This window comes from Meriones unguiculatus, chromosome 7, assembly GCF_030254825.1.
Source record: "Meriones unguiculatus strain TT.TT164.6M chromosome 7, Bangor_MerUng_6.1, whole genome shotgun sequence".
Taxonomy (NCBI): Eukaryota; Metazoa; Chordata; class Mammalia; order Rodentia; family Muridae; genus Meriones; species Meriones unguiculatus.
Window position 1 is genome coordinate 77,831,992 of NC_083355.1, and position 20,370 is coordinate 77,852,361.

General features: G+C 45.2%; 1 long non-coding RNA gene across 4 annotated transcripts in view; it reads left to right on the top strand.

Annotated features, from left to right (window-relative positions):
* LOC132655246 (uncharacterized) overlaps positions 1-20,370 on the top strand; it is an 86,558-nt gene that overhangs the window by 52,647 nt on the left and 13,541 nt on the right. Inside the window, exons 3-5 of one of the 4 annotated variants that reach the window (XR_009592989.1) lie at positions 10,541-10,643; positions 11,015-11,790; positions 13,930-14,002. This is a non-coding gene — a long non-coding RNA (uncharacterized LOC132655246). Of the gene's footprint in view, positions 1-10,540; positions 10,644-11,014; positions 16,310-20,370 lie in introns of those variants that run through there. The other 3 variants (XR_009592986.1, XR_009592987.1, XR_009592988.1) reach the window with 3 other exon arrangements.

The window sequence follows — 20,370 nt, forward strand, 5'->3', positions numbered from 1 at the left end:
TCTTTGCTGTTATGAATTGCTCCACTAATAGAAAGAATTAACAAGCACTCTATCTGTCTTAAATCCCATTTCATATTCATGACCAAAATAAACTGAGCTTTTGCCCTAATCTGGCTCACTGAATGCTATTTTTCAGCCCCGGGGAGAGGATCATGGCAGTGGAATTTCTTCTGGGTATTTAGAGAGAAGGGAGTGGCAGTGGAGAAAATGAAAAGGCTGCTGCTTCTGCCTTCCAAGGAGAATAATGAGCACAGCTGCCCTCTAGGCCTGATTCTCTTTGTGGGAAATGGCTCATCCTGGTTTTCTGAAGTGTCTACCTCCCAAGAGCCATTCAAGGTCACCATGACTGGCTTCCCCTGAAGTGTCTTCCTACTCTTCCTGGGTAAATCTCAATTTCTGTTTTTTTGTTTTGTTTTTCCTTCAAACGACTGTCAAAGGCTCTGCTGTGTTATCCCCAGTTTCTTGCTCTTTTGCCAGGAAGCTATCTACAGCACACAGACACCATTGGATGTGCTTTCTGATTTGTGTAGAGGCTACAGGAAGGACAGCTGAGGGTTCGGTCTGACGGTGGGGCAAAACCAGGCTGACCACAGATGTCTTCTCACCTGTTTGATTGCACAGTGGAGGGGCCTGCTTCTGCTTCGTCCAGGAAGTGCCACGCCCTCCAATCTGACCTCTATTTCTTGATTAATATGATGTCACAAAATGCTTTCATACAGGGAGAAAGCTTGTACCTTCTTTCAAAAGTGTTTTCAGACTTGGGGATTAATTCTTCACCCTGTCTTCTCCCCCCACCTGCCCCTCGTTCCACCAAAACCCAACCCCTCCTCCACCACAGCCCACCTTCTAACTCTCATGTCTTGGTTTATTTTTGTTTTTGCTTTAGGACCCATGGGTTCTAACAAGGGCCGTTCATATGGGCCTGGGTGTGAAGCTATCTATTCAAACATAGGTAACTTACCCGACGCTGTTTTCAGTGAAAACAATGACTTCTGTAGCAGCCCTCCACTGCCGTTAGATCCCTGGGTGGGCCAGGGCCCCATGACTCTTCCTAGTCATGACCGAACATTTACTGGCTTAGTCTTGAGTGAGCGCTATGCCATGATGCCTCACTTATTGTGAGTTTGAATGCCATGGCCACACTCTGCCCATAAAGCAGCCCTCTTCCCTACAATTTGGCACTTTTGTTGTTGTTGTCCCCTTCTCTGTGGTATTCCATGAGCTTTGGAGGGACTAATGTTGGTATGCCATTTAATGCTGAGCACCCAGCTCTCATTTGTTCTAGCACCTTGACCAGCCTTGAGTCTCTGCCCTAACTGCTGTCTGCTACAAAGAGAAATTTCTTTGATTAAAGTTGAGGATAGCACTAGACCATGGTTATCATTAGTTTGACCTGTCTTTTTAGCCAAGCAAAGGTGGTAGGTTCACTCCTAACGCCTGTGACATCCCTGAGTGTGGGCCTTTAGCTAGGTCCACGGTCTCGGCATGAACTCCCTCCATACGGGGTGGGTCTCAGATCCAATCATAAATATCAGTTGCTTAGCCCCATAGTGGTCATGCCACAGTTGTACCAGTAAGTACCTCTTGCCTGGCAAGTTGGCGTTGTAGCATGTAAAATGTAAAGTGAGGGAAGACCACTGCTGACTCTCCTCCCCCGGTTACAGAGCATGGCAGCCCCTGGCACCATGAAGGCTAGCCAGCAGGGAGAAAGCCTTGGGTCTGTTGCAACACAATTTCTATGTCTTCTGCAACCAAGGTATGTTGCAACTTCAACAATAGGATTTTCCCATCCAGTTCTTGTAGACATCTAAGGGCAATAGCCACAACTTGTATAATTTGGGGACCTCTGGGGCCTTGATGGCCAACAGTTCCCAGCTAGGTGTCCCATACTTGGCACTGAGTTTTTCATTTTGTAACTCATGGCTTCTGGGATCAGCTTTATCCACCCGTGTGCCTTAGTTAGCATTAACCACCACTTGACACAATCTCGACTCACCTGATGAGGGAGTTTTAGTGGGAAGATTTCCTAGCTCCTACTGGTCTGTGGGGATTGTCTTGATTGTTAATTGATGTAGGAGAACCCAGCCCACAGTGGGTGATACTATCCTTGGACAGGTGGTTCCTGTACTGTACAAGAAAAGTAGCTAAGCATGAATTTATGAGCCAGCTAGCAAACTGTGACCTCCACAGCTCCTGCTGTGCCACTTGGACTGTGAAGCTCCTTGGTCAGAGGTAATGCTCTGTGGAATAGCAGGCAGACCTACCTTTAAGTTCTCTATGTTTTGTTTGCTTGTTTTTCTACGGGTTCTGAGAGCTATAAACTTTCCTTTTCATTTTCCACTTTGTTGTTATACCATAGATTTTTTTTTATATATATTGTCTTTATTTTTCATTCTCTGCTAGGATAGAATTTCTTCCTTCTTCATTGCTTTAGTGTTCCATTCACAGTTCAGCAGTTCAACAGTGTGCTGTTCTGTCTCCATGTGTTTGTATGCTTATGCTGTTTCTGTTGCTATTGATGTCTAGCTTTATTGCATTGTGGTCAAATAAACTATAAGATGTTATTTCAGTTGTCTTATATTTGTTGAGGCTTGCTTTGTGTCATAATATACTATCTATTTTGGATAAAGTTCCATGGGCTGCTGAGACAAGTATGTATTCTTTAGCATTTGAGTCAGTAAGTGTCTGTTAGGTCTATTTGTATTATGGTATCATCCAATGTTTATTTTTTTGTCCAGATGACTTGTCTCTTTCTTAGGAGTGAGGAATTGGAAGTCACCCAATATTACTGTGTTGGGGTTAAACTATGACTTAACATCTAGCATATTTGTTTTATGAAACTAGGTGCACCTGTGTTTGGTGTCTATATACTTAGAATTGTAATCTTGATGGATTGTTCCCCTGAGTTATGAAGCAACCTTCTTTATCTCTTCTGATTAATTTTTGTTTAAAGTCTATTATGCCACATCTTAGAATAGCTATGCCTGCTTGTTTCCTAGTTCCATTTGCTTGAAATACCCTTTTCCATTCAAGGTAGTGCCTGTCTTTGATGGTAAGGTGTGTTTCTTGTAGACAGAAAAAAAAAAAATTGTGGTCATATTTTCTAATCCAATTGCTAATCTGTCTCCTTATTGGAGAGTTGAGACCATCAATATTCAAATAAATATATTAGTTCATGTTATTTTATTGGTTTTGTGGTGTCTTCTGTGCCTTTTGATTAACTATCCTGGTATTGTTTAATTTTCTCTTGTAGCTTCTTGAGTGTGCTTATCTTTCTCTTCAGTCAGAAATACCCCTTCCAATATCCTCCAAAAAGCTGGATCTGTGGTCATCTTCAGTCTGTCTGCTTTTGTTTGCTTGGTTGTTTGTTTTGTTTTGTTTGTTTGTATGTTTTTTTGTTCTTTAGACTATGATAGATAGTTTTGCTGGGTATAATGGTCTGAGTTGCCTCTGTCTTCTAATTATGTATGTCTAGTTTGCCTTTGCCATTCTGAAATATTCCTATAGGGTATAAAGAAATAGATTTGTTGTTATTTAGCCTATTTAACATCTGGGGTATTTGCTTCGTGTTGAGAAATTATACATTTTTCAGTTCTGGGGAGAAAAAGCATAACCATTGTTCTTTCAAAAGTTAACTTACCCTTTTCCTTTAGTTTACTATTTCTAGAAATCAGTTTTTGACTGTCACCTACTATCTTCCTAATTCTTAGGTAATTTCACATTTTTCCATCAGTGTTAGTGACCTTTCTCTCAACAAATACCCAGAAGCAATCAACTGAGAAAGAGGAGGTTTTATTTTGGCTTACAGCCTCAGAGGTTTCAGACCAACCTAGATAGGCTCTGACGCTTTGGGCCTGTGTGAGGCAGGAAGGAGCACCCCAGGAAGCCAGAGAACAGCCAGCAGAGGCCAGGGTCCCAGTACCCCCTTTGACTTCCTTCCAGCAGACTCAGACTCCAGAGTATTCTATAACCTTCCAGCAACACCCCAGCGAAGGAAAAACTGTTCAGCGAACAGGCATAATTTTATCTTTCTGTGTCACATTTTACATTAATGCTTCAGGTTTAACTGTTACTTATCTAATACAGTTTGACTATTAACGCTGTTCAATCTGCCATGTACTTTGAACTCCTCATTCTTTCTAAATGCTTTTTTTTAATTTATAAATGTCTTTTTAATAAAAATAAATCTGTTCATTTTTTATACTGTTAACTTACCTTTTAAAAATACCATAAGCATTTCTTTTTCTAAACTAGAATTTTTTTTTTTTTAATAAAGTACACTGGAAGGGGGCAAATGGATGGGAGGTAGAGTACCATGTGCAGGTCAGGTCACTGGGCCAACCGAGGCAGGGGAAGGAGTATCTTCCTATGTTCAGGTGATGGAAGATAGAGCTTCTTATTGTGGAGCTCACAGGTATGTAATCCTGGCCATGGGAAGAATGCACCACGTGAATGTAAGTTCCAGTCCTGCTCTGAGGCTAGGGTCACACACAGCGCCCTGGGCCGTCCGCTCTGGTGCTGCCCCAGCCTGGCTGGAGCTTGCCTTCATCATGATTTCCAGAGCAGTCTGGGCTCTCCCCGTGGTAGGTAAAAGAAGCTGCTGTTAAGCCTCAGAAGCTGCATTTGACCCCTAGGCACCACATAGTAGATGGGAAGCAAGGACTCAGAGTCCTTACAAGAGATAATGCCGTTAGAGCTGTCTAGGGCAATGGAAAATTACAAGAACGAGTATTAGTAAGGAGCAAAAGCAGAGCCAGGGTAAGAGAAAAAATGGCTGTGCGACGGGATACCATCTATGTGCCATGGTGACCTGTCCCACATGCCTTGGCAGTAAAGAACTGCTCAGAGAAAGATGAGGCTGTCCCAGAGGGAACGGCTCAGAGTCTAGCCACAGGAAGCAGATTGGCTGTAAGCAATGTCAAGTGTCCGGGGGAGGGAAGGAAATACCTTTTAAATAATTTCTGTTGGAATCCAGGCTGGTTTAGGAGCCAATGAAACTAGAAAGTTACTTAGAATAAGGGAGAAAGGGAAGAATCTAGAAACCAGAGTCAGATTAATATGAATGAGAGGTCGGTAGGATGAGAAGTGAGGGGACACTTGGGTCAGAAAGAAGCTCCCAGAAAATCTTAGCAGTGAAGAGTCCTGAGGCTGAGCAGGCTAGCAATTACCTGTGGGCCATTTGTTCCTAGGGACTACTTTCTGGGAGAGAGTTGGTAATAGCTTGCAGCATGCACACCTCTCAGTTCCGCTCTCCATTTGCAGAAAGTGAGAGTAACCAGGCTTGCGGAACCATTAGCCCACATTAAATGAAACAAAGCAGCCTGGCAGGGAAGACAGCTCTATCTGTGCAGAGCTTGCCTTGCAATTGAAAGAATCCGAGTTTGATCCTGAGAACTCATGTGAGCTGGGTGCGGTGGGGGTGAGGTGCTGACCCAGGACTCGGAACGCACACAGAAGCCTCTGATCAACCAGCCTGGTGCACTTGCTGAGCTCTAGGCCAATGAGATCTCTCTCTCTCTCTCTCTCTCTCTCTCTCTCTCTCTCTCTCTCTCTCTCACACACACACACACACACACATATATATATATAAAAGAAAAGGTGGATGGTGCCTGAAGACTCACATTTAAGGTTTACACACAGGTGCTCACTCATTTGAAAGGGCCCTGCCGATTGTGCCCCAAATATTCATTGTCTCAAGCCTCCGGAGGGACCAGCATGGCAAATAGTTCTGCATCCTCAGATCCTCCGAGCCCTGCCTCTTCACAAGTCCCCAGGATCCCCGACCCTCAGCTCTCTGATGTGCTTCAGTCTACACAGCCGCTCCCTGTGAGCTGTCCTCCCCTCCCTCCCTCCCTCAGCCTTGACAAGCATTTTCCTTGGTAAGCCAGCTGCGGCCTCAGCAGAGCTGTGACTGTCGTTAGCGTGGCTTGGCTGTGCTCGTGCCAGCTAAACCCGAATCCACTGCCCTTCCCCTAAGATGTGCTGGCTGGCACAGTGCTTCACCACAGTGCTGTGGCTTCGTGGGGCTCTGTCAGCATTTCTTTCTCTTGCCTCCACAGTCTCGGCTGTTTGGAGTTGGGAACAGAACCCCGTGGCTGAGTCAACACCCTGTGGCTGAAGTGGGGACACCTCTTGACTTTTGCCCTGGTCTTCTGTGACCCCTTAGGTTCACGGAACCTGGGGGGAGGGTGTCTTCAGAAAGATAACTCACTCTGGAATAAGTTGGTTTGTGGGGTTGGTAGGGTCTCCGATCGCACAGCCCATTTGGCAGTAGGGAATGAGCCAGCTTGCTGTGCCGTGTCACCGGGACTTGCTTTGGCATCTACACACTGTCACAAACACGGGAACTGCAACAACAGGCTTGTGTTTGCTCTCCAGAAAGTGTTTATCTGTGACTGGCCTACTTAGAAAAATGGGATGGAAAAGGAACGTTTTGATGCAAAAGGAAATACAAGATGTTAGAAGGTAGAAATCGAGGCCCACGGTACAAGACTAAGCAGATGGGCCATCACCATACTAACGTGGTCACGGGACTGTGCTCCTCCTGGCTCTGCCCCGTGTTTCTCATTCTCGATGACATTTCCATAAGTCAAAGGGGCGCTCGTGGAGGGCGTGGTGTGTCTGTGGAAACCTGAGGGCTACATGGGTCCTTTGGGTGGGGGACGACTTGCAGAAGGCTGGAGGTAGGAAGGGAGGGAATGGGATGTCAGAGGTGGGATGTGGCTGGACAGGATCTGTGGATTCCAGCTGCTGTGGATTCTAAGCGTCTTTTCAGGAGAGATTTGGCGAGGAGTGGGGTGGGGTGGGGGTGGGTTGCTGGCCTGTAAAGCAGAGCCAAATGAGTCACCACTGGGCAGGAGTGGGAAATTGCTGCGATTTGTTCTTGGTTAATTCTGAAAGTCTGTGGGTGTGAAAGTATACATCTCCTTTATGCCTCTTTAATTTTGCTGTTAAAAACCTTCTCAGTTAACAAACTGTCCTCATTCCACTCCAAATGGCTCAGATCCTTCCCTTTCATTGGACTCTACAGTACTCCTGGACACTGTCCAAGGGGCCTTGTGGATGAGGAAGCTGTGGCCTGCCCTATCCCCAAATTTAACAGCCACCCATGATCAACTGCCCTATGTTTCCAAGTCACTCATGGCTTCATCACTGGGTGTGTCACAGCGCTATTCACAGACATTGATATTAAGGATTTGGTTTTGTTTTGTTTTCTTCTGGAGTCCTTTGGGGAACGGTGTTAACTGTTCAGTGCTGTAGCCTGTGAGCAAATATTGTCAACCTTTGGGTCCACAAATTCATATAATGTTTACATCTCTAGAGTAGGTATGAGTGTTATCGTTTTATGGAGGAGTAAATTGGTGCTGAGAATCGGTAAGGGGGGTAACCCACTTCCTCTTTGCTCAATGACTGATGAGGATTCTAGCCTCTGTCTGACGGTACAGTCCAATGCCTAGTCAGCACACAAGAGAATCTCAGCCAGGGTCCATGCCCTGGCCACCCCTATTCCATGTGAGCTCATGTGTCTATTATAAAGAGGAATCACAGCAATATCAGTGCGTGAAAAGGTCTGAGGTCCCGTTAAGCTGAGAGCGGTGCTCTCAGCTGCTGGAGTCAGTGGCTCGACAGCTGTATCTGGCTTGTGTCAGTGTTCGCTTTGGCTGAAGCAGAACTCCTGCTCGGTTGTTCTGTAGCTCCCTTGGCTTTGCCTTCCTCTAATATTGCATTTGTCCTCAGAGCACTATTCAGATCCTTGAGGAGGAGGGAGGACTCTACTTTTCCAGTCCAAGCCTAGCAAGCCTGGATTGCTAGTCAGCATCAATGTCTTCTCACCACTTGTCCAAAGCGAGGGCATCTCTTTCTCCTCCAGCCAACAAAACCTGAGAGCTCAATTCTGACTGGCCCAACCAAGGTCACGTGACCCATGAGTCCACTTACTGTGGCTACCATACACTGACTGGTCACAGCACATGTTCCTAACCCATTTCTGGCTTGTTCACAGTCTTATAGTTGATAACTTTAAGACTTAGCAACTTCAGCCATTCATAACCCACCGTTGGTGCCTTGAGAAAAGGGTCATTTTTACCAGTATGACTATTTCATAACGGTCAGGTAAGAGGTGGAAAGAATGAAATATTCAGGTAGTTAATATCTCCTGATATCTCATAGGAGATCTTAGAACAAACTGTCTTATGGAGCTGAGATGAAGGCAAAACCAGCTTCGAGAAAAAAGCTTTTTGGCACTTCACTTTTCTTTTTTTCTTTCTCATTTTAGGAGTATGGCACACTTGTCTTTTCTGCATCCCTAATCAGAATGTATTTTCGAGGCACGATTCCCCAACCAAGCAGAAGAACTTCTCTTTCGATACTGTTCTAAGTAGCAGCTCTGCTCCTGAGTAACGCTGCCGTGGCTCTACACTGCTTTGCTATATTTTCCATTTATTTCAGAGTGTATAGTCTCAGACTCCAGGGGTGGGTGGCGTAGATGGAGAACGTTTGAAAATGAGAGTGTGAAGGAAGACAGCAGCCTTTTATGAGGAACTGCAGAGCGACGGCTGCATACGTCTGAAAATATAATTATCCCCTTTTGTTTGCTTGATAGAGTTTTGATAGATAGGATCTTGACAGCCCTGTTATGAAATGTTAAAATGTAATTTAGGGTAAAAAAAAAATCTTAATTATCTTAAATTATAGTCTGAAGACTTGTTCAGGGCTTTGATCCTTTTGTGTGGGGGGCATGGGGGGGCAGGTGTGACCCATATGCTTTGTTTGTACTAAAGGAAGAAAGAAAGAAAAAAAAAAACCATGGTTCACTGCTGCCCTGTCCGCTGCTGGAGGGGTGGGGTGTTGTATGCATATAGAGGGACACCAGCAGGATTTACTTCCTGCCTCCAAAGAGCAGAGGGGCATTATGGGTATGTCCATTCATTAGAGAATAAAACACAAGCTCCTACGTGCAGCATTCAGACTCTTGAAGACCTGGCCTTCAACTCAGGGGGTGGAGGTGCAAAGAGTGTGGGCTGTAGGGCTGGGGAGCAGACTCACACCTTCCCAGACATCTTGCCAAGGAACCAGAGTTGCTATTTGAGGTCTCTGGGCCTCCACTTGTTCAGTTTATCAGGAAAGCAGAGTAGACACAGGACTGTTTGCGTGTGTCCAAATTCCTTCATTGCTTCTCAGTTCTCTCTGGTCTCCACCTGCTCTTCCTTCCTTTGCCTTCCCCTCATACCTGGTTTTTTTTTATCCTATGTATCTCCCTCCCTTCCTCCCTCCCTCTTTCCTTCTTTCCCTCCCTCCCTTTCTCCTTCCTTCCCTCTCTCCCTTCCTTCCTCTCTCCCTCCAAAGATACTGAATGTTCGTTAGACACAGGCTTTGTGGCTTCCCTCCCTTCTTCACACCCCTGCGCCAGGAGAGTGCATGTTACTTAGCTGAGTGCTGGGTATAGCTTCATTCATTATCATTCATTCATTCATTCATTCATTCATTCATTCATTCACCAACATTCATTATCCAGCTGGCTTTAGCCACTATCAATAGAGAAGCAAAGTACTTTGGTGAACCAGGAAGAGAGGAGGTTGAGGAGGTGAGTCTGGGTGCTCAGGTTGGCCCTAGAGTCAGACACTCTGGGTTTGAAAACTGATTGAATGGTGACCTCAGGCAAGTAATCACTCTGTATGTCAGAGCCCTCATAAAATGTGGGTGACAATGGGGCTTTCTTCAGAGTCTTATTGTGAAGAACAAAATATAATAGTATATATAAAATATACTTAGGAGAGAACCTAGACCTCCCCCCACCTAATTCTCACAATGACACCCTGAAGGAGTTTCCATCATTTTTTGTTCAGCCATAAACAGGAGGAAATCGAAGCCTGAGCAGAGAAGGAAGCTATCCCAACATTGGCTGGAAAGTGATTCGTCGATTTGTAACATATTGTTCTCATTCCAGACCCCAGGCGTCAGCCTGCCTCCTCCTCCAGGGTGCTTGCATCTCTGGAATGAGCGGGACTAGAAGCCTGTGACACCCACAAAGCTGTCACTGACCATGTGGGTGCTCTTCTCTTCTGACTTCTTATTGAATAGGGCCCAAATTTACTGTAGTTCTGGACTTAAATGCTTGCAGCTATTAATTCAAAGGGAGACTCATGATTTTTAAAAAGGCTCAGTGAAGTTCCAAGAACACAGGAAGATGACGCTCTTAAGGCTTGGGGGAGTTGAAAGAGAATTTCACCCTAGCTAATCAGCATTTCCTTAGGGCCTGTGAGGAGGGTTCAGTGTGGAGCAAATGGGAAGGCCCAGACAAGAAAATGGGTGGACACGTTTCCCTTCCTTCCACCCATGGGTGCCTTTACGCTCAGTCTTTTGACAGGTGCTTCCTGCTGTTCCACTTTGCCTGGCTCAGGCTCCCAGCACACCTGCTAGCAAGCAGGTGGCGTTTTTCCCGCATGAATACATTGTGCAGGCTTCCTGTGAACTCCGGGGTTCACAGTAATCAAGGTCCTTAGGGAGGAAGAGCGAACAGTAAATTGTGTATTTCTTCAAGGTACCTTGACCTTCACGCAGTTGTCTCAGAGGAAATGCAAGCAGCTCTCGGGGATATTTCTGCTGCCAGAGAGCTCTCAAGAGCATTCAGTACCTCAAATACGGTACGTCTCAGGAGAGTATGTATCTCTCATTTTATCTAAACACTTCCTGAGTTAGAGTCTGATTGTTCATAGATGATTATTTATGCAAGATCCTATCACTTCGGATCCTGGTTGTTTAATATTTTCTTTGAGGAAAATGTGTTTTAACATCATCCCCCCCCCCAAAAAAAAAAAAACTTTGACAGTTGTTTTCTGTACAAAGTTGGCATATGTAAGCAAGATGGGCGTGCAAATGGCTGCAGAAATGAGTGTGGAAAACCATTTGGCTTCAGGTCTCGGTCTAAAACATGCTAGGACACAGTCCCTCAACCTGCTCGCCAGAGAGATGCCCTGCTGGGATCTACCCTGCCTGTTCCCTTCCCTTTTCACAGGTGGTGCTGCAGACTGGAGAGCTTGCTGAGACATCAGCCTGGAGAAGCCAGAATCCCCGTAATGCTACCTTTGTCATCTTCCCAGACCCGCAGCCTTTAAAAGAATCAGACGTACGAGGACTTGAAAGACCGAACAAGGAAAGCTGCGCTAGAGAAAGGTTGCAACAAGACGCCACAAGCCTCCTACAAATTATTCATAATTCCATTCTGATTCACAGCAGGAGTCAAAATAGCCCGTGAGCCCCAGGCTGCAGCTGGTGGAGATTTGGTGTGTTTGTTCGGCTCCTCCAATGAGGGCAGGCCAAGTGGAGGCCTGGGGAAGGGAGATCCCTGAAGATAAAAATGAGTCTTCGAGGCCAAATGGTCTTTTGGCTGAAGGTCCCAGATATTTGGTAACCAGACTTGAACTGTAGCCAGGGAGGAGGCGGAGGGAAACCTCAGCCACCATGGCTAGATAGACCTCCTTGGGGGTAGTAGTGCCTTCTCTGCCTTTACCCTGCACAGGTTATTTCAGGAAAACAAGGCTCCTGTGGCCCACCATTTTTCTCAGAATGGAGTTTTTTCAAAATTACTTAGACATCTTCTTAAAATGTCCATTCCAGGTCCCACCTCAGACCCATAAATCAGAAACTTCACCAGCACAGCCAGGCAAGGTGCTATTCAAGAAAAGACCCCTGCTGAAGCCTTATAGGAAACTACGTTGGGGGCTTCTAACATGGCTTTGCATTTCTCTATTTTACTGAGAGAAGGGCCTGTTATGGTCCTGATTGACATAGGTAAGCATATCTTGGATGCATGTGGAGATGTGATGGTTTGGAAACACAAGCACACAAGCTTGCTCAGCACCTTTGCCATGCTCGGTGTGGGCTGTGCCTCCTGACCTGTGACGTCAGCAGTGAAAACACACGGAAGACTTCCACTCTGAAATTCAGTGTCTCCTGTGAAGTGACATGTGGTTTGGTACTAAGTTACTTGATGTGAAAGTTAAATGTTAGTTAAAAACATAGAGGCCCAAAACAACCATGGGGGAGATGGGTGGTAAGATGGATTATGAAGAACCGACAGTTATGATCTTTGTAAAGAAAAGATGTTCCCAACAAGGAGAGTATGATGTCAGAGCCCTAGAGGAAGACGGAGGCTCAGATTCCAACAGCATAGCAGAACTCTAGATTTTCTGTAGAGCAGGGATGCACTGGAAGGAATAAAAAGGGCTGGATCACGAAGGGTCCCGGAAATCTATGAACAATCTAGAAAAAAAAAGAAAGAGCTATTTCATGTTGTTTGGTATCGGGGACTGTGTTTTTCCATGGCTCCACCATGGAACCAGCTGGAGAGACCCAGCTTAGCATTTGCTTTTGAGATGGATGTCCAGGGAGGATGGGAAGTAGAGGGGAGGTGGTTCTTTAGCTGAGAGCACCTGAGCAGGAGAAGGGGGCACTAAGTCAGTCCCAATATGAGCCAGATACGGAGCTGAGTCAAGGCCATGGTTCACAAATAGGTAGGAAGCTGAAGCAGACATAGAAGCTAGCAAGCAGGGGAAGACTCAATCCTGTGGAATTAGTCTGTTCTCCATGGTAAAACCAGAGTCATGGGATGTGCTCTGGAAGAACAAAAAGTCAGTGATGGGCCCCAAAGCTTTAAACACTGTGACTAAGTTCCATGCATCTATGGGATGGAGCCAAGATTGACTGTGGTATGCTGGCAGGGTCATTCCACAGTTGGCGTAGAGATGTCATAGAGAGGTAGCTGTGTACTGTTGGCATCTAGGAAGCCATGATGCTCAGTTCTGGCGATGGTCAACAGTTAGAAACCATTGGGAACATCCATGTCGTAGAATGAGAATCTTCACATGACAAGGTAAGATACTGAGATCATAGCTCAGGGACAGAAAAGCAACTATTTACTGGGCTGTCTCTGGTTGTGATGGTTGTTTGTCCAGAGTCCTGTGTCTAACTTGAGCACCATAAGAAGGAATTGACTGATGAATTAGTGAAGTGCTCTCTGGATTTTGGAAGGCTGAGTGAACAGTGGCCATTGTTTGGCATCTTCTTTGACCTAAGACTGCTGACCTCATGTCTGAGGAAGAAAGTCCCACGTGTAGCAAGCGTGCTTCTAATGGTCACTCAGCTCTAAGACTGGAGCTGAGGACTCCTGATGCCCAGCCCAGCAGTTTCCCTTTGGATCGTGTAGCTTTTTCTCCTCTCCTGCACACCAAGAGCTGTCACACTGACCTCTCTTTCCCAGTCCCACCCTTGGCTTGTGTTAGATTTTGTTAGATCAGGAACTTGGCCATAGGACTGATTTGCACAATGGCTAAATTTGTTTCACATGTGATCAGTACTCTTGGGGATGGATTCTAGGAAGAGGAGGGGCAAATTGATTCAGAATTCCCAAGTGCTGGAAAATGTAATTAACTAGGGCGATGGTGAGAGCCAGCTGGGAAAAGAGGAAGGGAAAGAGAAGGAGATTGAATGGGTGGGGGGATTTGGGGAGGAAGGTAGTATGAGGGAAACACAGACTGTCTCTACTGTTACAGGAGTGGAGATGAAGAATTGGGGTGGAGGGTTGTAATCTGCTCCGTGGAGGTGGGACTAGCCAAGCGGGTTGAATGGAGGGAGGGACCTTGTTGTGCATTGCTATGAAAGGTCATGTGGGTTTTGAGAAACAAATGGTCCATGAAGATTCTCTAAGCCTGGATTTTTTTGACACAAAGTAGGCACATGATCCGTATCAGCCAAAATAAGGAGCTTTTGTCCAGGTGTCATCCTTAAAGATGCTCTGGAGCAATGGTTGGTGCCATGTTGATAGACGCAGCAAGTGACTTGGGTCCCAGGATGGTCACCTAACTCCCCCAGGTTTGCAAAGTGACTGATCACACACAGGATTCAAATCCTGCTCTCTCTTCCCTGTTAAAGTCTTAGGGACCACGATGCTTAAGAAGAACAAGGATGGGGTGTATTACCTTCGGAGAGCACCTACCTGACATGGGTAAGGTTCCGCAGTCAACTGCTAGACCCAGAAAACAACAAGAAACGCAAATCCAAGTAGGGACAAGCCTTTGGTGATGAATTCTGAGGGGTCACTCCTGGGGTCTGAAGGTGTGGCTCAGTGGGTAAACTGCTTGCCTGCCATCAACTTTTCCAAGGCTGCGACCCTTGAATACAGTTTCTAAAGTTGCGGTGACCCTCCCCCCCAAGCCATAAAGTTATTTTCATTGCTACTTCTTAACTGTGACTTCGCTACTGTTATGATCATAATGTAAATATCTTAGGCCACCTCTGTGAAGGGTTCATTAGACTTCCAAAGCGGGCTTGACCCACAGGTCAAGAACCACTGCACTAAGCAATGGATTCCATACCCGTACCTCATAAACTGAGTGGGGAGGCACATGGCCATAACCTCAGCACGCAGGAGGTGGAGGCGGGAGGATACAACATGAAGGTCATTCTCAGCTACAGCGTGAGTTCCAGAGTAAGTGTCATCTAGAATATACATTAGACCCTGCCACAAAAGAATGAGGATGACTAGGGTTCTCTCCCTCTCCTTGTTACCCTGCTCTCTAGTCAAAACCATCAGCATCTAGAGCATGGGATGGGACTGGGTTCCGCCTTTATCTCTAATTCCTAGAGCGCAGAGCTGCAGCGGGTACCGCCCTGTTCTTGAGCCATGTGAGTGTCTTATTAAGGAATTGGCTTCCCAACGAGAGACCAACTTTGCTGCTTCCATTTTCCAACTTCTCCCCTCCCTGCCTGGCCTTTATTTTAAATGTTATTCTTTTAGCTAAAAGAATCACTGATAAACCATTTGTTTGGAGAAATACGCAGCCTGCTGAATCCAGATCCCTTTAAAGCGCTTTTGGTATTTGAGACATAAAATCTTATTATTCGACTTTGGTCAAAGAGGCATCTAGAACATGCCCAGGCAGGGCCTGGGGGTAGGCTGAGCTCAGCGTGGCTGCTGGATCCGCCGGGCTAATCACAGGACACCGCAGCTGCATCTCACCGCCAGCTTCAGACACTAACCCTGAACTTCTGGGGCCTGGCTGGAAAGCCCAGCCACCACTGCCAAGCAGGAGTTCCGGCCTCAGGGGCCATCGGCAGAGGTGGTGCAGCCACCTGCGGGCATTGAGAACAATCCAGTTGGTTTAAGCTTCTGCTGCCAGTGTGGGCTGCGGGCAATAAAGTCTGGAGTCCGGAGGACGCTGGGGAAGGCACCCCCGCAGCCTCCGTCAGCTGCACCAGCTCTAATTCAATTCCGTCTGATCATCTTAGCACAGCGCAAGCTGCACCATCCATCTCTGTCAACCCCAGAGAAAACCAGGACAGGAAGGGGCCCACCCAAGGTTACCCTGCATCCCTAGCATTCAAAACTGGAAACGCGCCTCCCACATCGCTATAGAAACGCATTCAAATGAATAAAAGCAACTGGGCACTGTTTTAATTACACTGCTCCTTTCTGGGGCTAGATCATTACAATGCAAGCGCAAACAAATTAATACTTTCCTGCTTTTCCTTTTGGAGACGAAGAAAGCAACATGGTGCCAACGCAAACCACTTGATTGCGTGGTATTTCAACAGTTCCTACTGTCTTAACGAAGCCGTGGGTGTTAACATGTTGGCACTTTTAAAACACTAACCCCCCTAAATCTTTGCTATTGTAAGTTCTAAAAACTTTATAAATACATTTATTGGGGGGGGGGGGGAACTCCTGTTATTGGAAACTTAGACGTTTGTATAAAAGGCTGGGGTGAAGACGGGATGGGGGCGGTTCTTGCCACATAATAAGCACAGCGTTCTGAGTTCATATCCCCAGCACCCACAGAAAAGCAAGGCCAGGCATGCAGACCTGTGACCCAGGGCTGGGTGGGCAGAAACAAGTAGGCCCCTGAGGCCAGCTGTCCATCTGCACTATCTGAGACAGCCCATCTCAAAATATAAGGAGAATAGCAGTAGAGGAAAACACTCAACCTCATCCTCTGTTTTCTATGCTATACCCTAGATGAGTGCACCTGTACACACACACACACACACATACACACACACACACACACACGCACAAAGACATTTCTATCAAAGAAAACAAATGCTATTTTGCGTGACAACTGAGGAGTAACTTTTTATATTTTTATACTTCTTCAATCTCTTTTTCTATGACTGTATATATTCATATATGCATATTTCTTTCAACAAAATTAAATTTTTTAAATGTTTGGAGGCCTAAGATTTTATTTTATTGCACGTTACATAATTCTATTTCTACAGCAACACCCCAAACACATCCTTCTGTAATAAAGAGATGAAGATACCATTCATTATTCTTTTGTGGCATCTGTGATGTTTGAGTGTTGTAGAGGGATGGACTAAAGCTAATGAATGTTCCCATCACTCCACACTCAGAGGGGAAAAAGAAGTAGACACTCCCCTAACTTCCTGAGAGCTGGCCACATCCTCATCCTCACTGGATTCTGCTCTTTGCAGTAGGAGGCCCTTCCTCCCCTAGCTGCTTCCATCTGCAGCCTGGTCACTGCCTTCCTTCTCAAAAACTCATGACTTCAATCATGGCTCCTTTTGGACATTCATCTTTCTCGAAAGCATCTAAACATAATCAAATGTCTTGCATGATGAATTATTTTCTCTTGATCTCTGATCACGTCCCACTCTCTATTTTCAAATTTTCTTCTTGATTGACAGGAGAGTATATTCATGGATTGAGATGTAGCATTTCAGTACATGTATGTGATGTGTAATGATCAGACTGGGAAAAGTGACAAACGTCATGCAAGATATTTATCATTTCTTTGGGTTGGGAGCCTTCACAATCTCTAGTCTCTGTTGAGATGTGCGATTGTTTTCAAACATACTCATCCAAGCGCACTTTGGAAATTTGAAGTTACCCCCCATCCATCTGCGCCTCTGTACTTGCTCATTATCCTCCCTCCACCACCTTCCAAGCCCTCCTGGTCGGTCAGCTCTCTGCTTCGCCAAGGTCCACTCTCTGACCTCCTCATGCAAGAGAGAATATATGGTGTTTGTCTTTCCATGTCTAGCTTATTTTATTTAGTCATATGCACTCTGTCGTACCCATCTTGGTACAAATCACATAATTTTATTCTTTTAATAGCTGAATAACATTCCATTGAATATATCTATCATATTTTTATCCTTTCATCTATGAAGAAACACTTAGTTGGTTGTACGCTATGACCTATGACAAGTGATTAAGCAAATATACGAATGCAGATGTCTACTTGACACACTGATTTTTTTTTTCTTTTACATATATCTATCACTGCAGTGGTTCTCCTTCCTAACGCTGTTCCTAATACAATTCATGTTGTGGTGACCCCCGACCATAAAATTATTCTCATTGCTAGTGCATAACTGTAATTTTTCTGCTGTTATGAATTGTAATATAAATATCAGATATTCGGGACAGCTGAATATGTAACCCCTGTGAGAGGGTCTTTTGAATCACAAGGGTTGTGACCCACAGGTTGAGAGCCACTGTTCTAGTGAGATTGTTGGGTAATATGGGAGTCCTGAATTCTTTTTTTAATTATTTTTTGGTCTGAAAAAAAAAACAAAAAATAAAAAGACACTGTACTATTTAACTTTCCCACCAACAGTTTATAAGCATCCCCCTTTCTCCACATGAGCTTGCCAGCATATTACTCCATTTGCTAAAATTCTTTCTATTACTACCTCATTGCTGGCCCAGCGTAATTCCTAGTTACATTCTAAATCTTATCCCTGCAGACCAATCTAGCTACTGTCCCTCATTAACGAAAATGGAGACCATCACGGAGAACCACAACTGGACGCAGTGTAGATCAACAGATTTGGGTGGCCCATTCCCAAAGGATGCATCTCTAGCGCAGCTCCTGCATCTATAGCTCAGGGAACGCTGTGGAAGACAAAGTGGAAAGATGGCAAAAACCAGAACACCAGGAAGTCTGCTGTGAGACCATCTCTCCTAGAAATGGCTACATGAAGAAGACAGGAACAATGGCAAGATTGCTGGGCATGTCACTATCGAAGGTGGACAATATCAAGAGGTCCAATTTCAAGAAGGAACAACTAATGACTGCTGGGCAAAGGAGAATTAGCCGGTTCTGGGAATGAGCCCCATGTTGATTGTCCAACCCACTGTGATCAGCCAAGAAACCGTAAATAGATCCAGCAGGTTGTGGTTAGATATATTTGTACACACACATCCATACATATAGGCAGGCACATGTGTGTGTCTGTAACAGTAATATTAAAAGAAAAGAAGGCTGTCATCTTGACAGTGGGGAGACCTAGGAGGGGTTCAAGGCAGTAGCTGGGAGAAACTGGAGGGAAGAAGGAGAGGTGGAAGCAATATAATTCTATTTCAACTGAAACCATTAAAAAAAAAAGTCTTTCTAAGCAGAATGGAACACCATGCCATGGTGATTCTGATCTGCATTCCCTGATGCTTTGAAGAACTACAATTTGTTGTTTTGTTGTTTTTAAATTGTTGTTGGTTGGGTTTGCTGACCATTTGGATCTCCTTTTTAAAGAAATGTCTACTCCAGCCATTCCCCCACTTTAAAACTGGATGGTCTGGGTTTTGCTGTTTCCTCAGCAGCCCTGCCCTGCACTCTTTCTTCCTTCTCCAGACAGCTTGCCTGAAAGTGTTGTTTACCCTTGCTGTGGGAGCTGCTTCCTCTGTCAGGTACAAGGTAGATGACACATTAACTTCTAACTTGGCCAAGGTTAAGAAAAAAAAAAAATAACAAAAGAATACAGAACACCCTTCTTGCTGTGATAACTCTGATTTTTAAAATGTTTTGATTTGAGCACCTTGTAAAAATAACTAGATCATGGAAATGAACATTCCTCTTTTCTCACATACTCATGCTTTATAAGGATATGTAAGGTTTACCCTCATATATGGTACACGGTACACGGTAGAACTTATCCATCCCATCTAAATAGAACTTGCATCCCTTGATCAACACCTTCCTGAAGCTTGCCACTATCCCTTCTCTCATTTTAAGTCAGCTTCAAGTCTTACTACTTCCCTCTCTTTTTCTATAAAGAATACTCCCCTTTAGAGAACACAGGCTAACGCAGGCTGCCAGAACCATAGAACATGGAATGTGTGGCTTTGTCGGCTTATGTCCTCACAGTTTGAGACTGGACGTCCAGGGCCAAGGACTCAGAGAGAATGTTCAGTGATGGAGCTCTCTGTGACATACAGCCAGCCAGCCAGCTTCTTGCCACATGCTTACATGATAGAGAGGGAGGGAGGGGTAAAGAAGGGAGAGAGTGATGGAGGAAGGGAAGGAGTGAAAGGAGAAAGAGAGAGAGAGAGAGATTCTCCTGTGTCTCTTCTTAAAACGGCACTGATGTCACAACAAGGGGGCTAATGTCATGACCTCATGCCACCACGATTATCTCCCAAAGGCTTCTGCAACCAACCAAACCCATCATGTGGAGAGTTGTGTCTTCAAGACATGAATGTGTTGTTCAGTCCAGAACACTAATATTTCTTAATTAATTTTCCAAAAATCTGTTCCTGCTTTTCTCATCCTCTCATGCTATATACTCCCATGACCTCACCCTCCTAGTTGATGACTTAATATAGAATGGCTATCAATTCTATCTTAGCATTACCTTCTTTATCTATCTATCTATCTATCTATCTATCTATCTATCTATCTATCTATCTTTCTCCATCCCTCCAATTATGTAATCTCACCCACTTAAAACTTTACTTTTGGTCCCCCATTACTGGGCATTTGTTTCTGATTGGGGCTAGTATAACCAACACTGAAACATGTTCTCATACAGGTGTTTTTCTTTCACGTTGAGCTTTTCATCTTCATGAAGATTTTCAAGAGTCAAAGGCTTTCCAAATCTCTACATCTCTCTCTGTCTGTCTGTCTGACTTGTCTGTCTGTCTGCTATGTGACTGTATGATGTGTGTGGGGGTGCAGGTACATGCCTGGAGGTCTAAGGGCAGCTTCTGGGTGTTGGTCCTCACCTTTCCACCTGCATCTGGAGAGTCTCTTGTCCCTACCTCCCTACAGGGAGATCTCTTTAGAGGCCCTCAGGCTTATAGACACTTGTGTTGAGCTTTTACCTGGGTTCTGGAGATTCAAACTCAGCTTGTCAGGCGTGGGCAGCAAACATCTTTACCCACCCACCAAGCCATCTCCCCAGCCCTAAGACATTTGTAAAAGTCCTTATGTGTACATCACCTTTGAACCCAACAGCCCTCATTGTTTCCGCCATTTTACTGCAATCACTAATTAGTTGTAATGAGGCTCTTTGGGGCAGTGGAGGCTCCTGTTAACTCACTGCCACCTGACGACCAGGCCTAGGAGTTGT